Below are 2,537 nucleotides of genomic sequence, written 5' to 3'. Positions count from 1 at the left end.
TGAACGCCTCTAAGTCAGAATCCATGCTCGGATATAGACGATAATCACCTTTCCCGATGTGCCGCGAATAGCGATAGGTGTCTTCTGGACACCCAACATCATACAATTGCAACGCACTCCGCTGCCTGTCAAGTACTGGCGGTGGAGAGTAGGCTGATTTGTAATTTCAAATATTGGGAAAGATAAATCCTTTGTAGACGACTTAACTACAGAACGGGGTGTTGTAAGCATGAGAGTAGTCTTGTACTACGATCTGCTGAGATTTAGCCCTTGTTCTATTGATTTGTTCAGAAATGAACATTTCTCCCCCCAATTGCAAACGCGCAATGTTAAAACTATAAAGTTAAGCAGTCGAAATAAGGCTGCGTTAAAGTGATTTACTTTCGCTATGGGGCGGCGAAAGTAACCGGTCAAAGTGCTGGTAGAGAGTTAATACTGTTAAGCTTAAGATCGTCAAAGTCTTTGTTTTGGCTTAGTGAGGTTTGTTCGCAAAAATCGCTAAGTGCCGCTGCTATTGTTTTCCGAGCCAAATTCGGCGACCTTAGTATCGGGTTTATAACAGGCAGAAAGCGAGAAACACTTTGCGTGAAAATCGCTAAGTGCCAGCGCTAATGATTTCTGAGCCAAAATCGGAGATTTTAGTATGGGGGTTTAACAGGGCAAGCTAGACGGCAGGGCGTAAAATTAGACTTGGTTTAAGTATGTTAAAAGAGAGCGAATAGCGTGAATTAGACCTGGTTTAACTATGTTAAAAAAAAGCGGAATAGCATGAATTAGACTTGGTTTAACTATGTTAAAGAGAGCGGAATAGCATAAAATAGACTTGGTTTAAGTATGTTAAAAGAGAGCGAAATAGCGTAAATTAGACTTGGTTTAACTATGTTAAAAGAGAGCGAAATAGCGTAAATTAGACTTGGTTTAACTATGTTAAAGAGAGCGGAATAGCATAAAATAGACTTGGTTTAACTATGTTAAAACGAGCGGAATAGCATGAATAGACTTGGTTTAAGTATGTTAAAAGAGAGCGAATAGCGTGATTTAGACTTGGTTTAAGTATGTTAAAGAGAGAGCGAAATGACCGTGAAATGAGTTTGAGGTTTTAATCTAGTTTAAAAAGATTGAGCAAAATGAGCGGAAATTGGGCGGGAATTAAGACTTGGTTTAACTATGTTAAAGAGAGCGGAATAGCATGAAATAGACTTGGTTTAACTATGTTAAAAGAGAGCGAAATAGCGTGAATTAGACTTGGTTTAAGTATGTTAAAGAGAGCAGAATAGCGCGAATTAGACTTGGTTTAAGTATGTTAGAGAGAGCAGAGTAGCGTGAATTAGACTTAGTTTAAGTATGTTAAAGAGAGCGGAATAGCGGGAATTAGACTAGGATAAAGTATGCAAAATGAAGCTGAGGACTTTGTGAAAAAATGCGAAGTTGTTTGCTGTTCTAATTGTATGGGTTTGGAGATGTTTTTGGCTTGGATTAATAACAGGCAGGAAGCGCGAGGAAACGCAGCGAATATGGCCGCGTACGCGGAAGGTGACGGCGGAGGAAGCGCGGATATGGAGGTGAAAATGGTGAAGGTGATGGCGCGAGGAAGGTGACGGCGCATGGGTGTGAATATGGAGGTGATGAAAGGTGACGGGAGGAAACGCATGATGTATATGACAAGTTAGTGTCGTACTTAAGCGGAGCGCGCGCTGTGCATGTATGAAGGTGTCGAAGGTGTTCATATTGCCTAAGACGCGTACGTGCACATGTCATGTCGCATAGGAAGCGTAGGTATGGTTGTGCAAGTCGTAAATGGCCACTTTGGTGGTTTAACATTGTTTCCAGGCCGCGTATGCGCAAATATGGGGTGCGGCGGCTATCTGCACTGCTGTGTATGAAGGTGTCGGTCTGTGTGGGGTTCCTATCGGAGAGAATACGTATGCTGCGTTGTAGGAGTGAGCTGCTGGCCACACGTTTGTATTGGAGTGCGCCACACCACCCCCCTTTTTGTTTTGTTACTATATAAAGTGTAGCCATCCACCCAGCCAATTCTGAGGGCCAGAAGGGGTATTGGGGGCCATCGTGTGCAGTCTATGGCCACGTATGTGGACATGTGAGTGTGTAAATGTGTTGTACCAATGTATACGAGTGATAAACACTAATAGGTGTGTCGGTCAAAGTCAAATGTAGACGGCCATCTTAGGCTGAAAGCACCATATCCCGTCTGCTCTGTGAAGTTAAGCAGCCTCAAGCTCGGGTAGGACTCGGGTGGGGTGACACCCGGGAAAGTCCGGGTGCTGTCTACTTTTTAGCCCGTTTTTGAGCTGTTAACCGACTTTGCGTGGGTTTGCCAAACGCAAGAAAATGATGTCTGGCATGTCCCACCCGAACATCTTGCTTCTAGTATGCGTGGCGAGCCACTACCACACGAGCATCTTGTATTTTTGAATGGAGTTCTCTAATTTTGATAATATTGAAGATGAAAAGAGAACCGTTTAGAAACGCTTATTTAAGTGTGTTCTAAGGGTTGCTTTTTCGATGCTCTTTTTAAT

General features: G+C 43.1%; 2 non-coding genes across 2 annotated transcripts; both read left to right on the top strand.

The window, feature by feature from the left end:
• Positions 1 to 162, top strand: PITG_33577 (the record flags this gene model as incomplete). The annotated part of the gene is made up of 1 exon (XR_009934968.1): positions 1 to 162. It is a non-coding gene; the product is annotated as a 28S ribosomal RNA (ribosomal RNA).
• Positions 163 to 2,178: 2,016 nt separating this feature from the next.
• On the top strand, positions 2,179 to 2,293 carry PITG_33576. Its single transcript, XR_009934967.1, has one exon. It is a non-coding gene; the product is annotated as an 8S ribosomal RNA (ribosomal RNA).
• The last annotated feature ends 244 nt before the right edge of the window (positions 2,294 to 2,537 follow it).

The sequence above is a fragment of the Phytophthora infestans genome, genomic scaffold, assembly GCF_000142945.1.
Source record: "Phytophthora infestans T30-4 supercont1.3467 genomic scaffold, whole genome shotgun sequence".
Lineage (NCBI taxonomy): Eukaryota > Oomycota > Peronosporomycetes > Peronosporales > Peronosporaceae > Phytophthora > Phytophthora infestans.
This window is presented reverse-complemented; position numbering and strand designations above follow the sequence as displayed.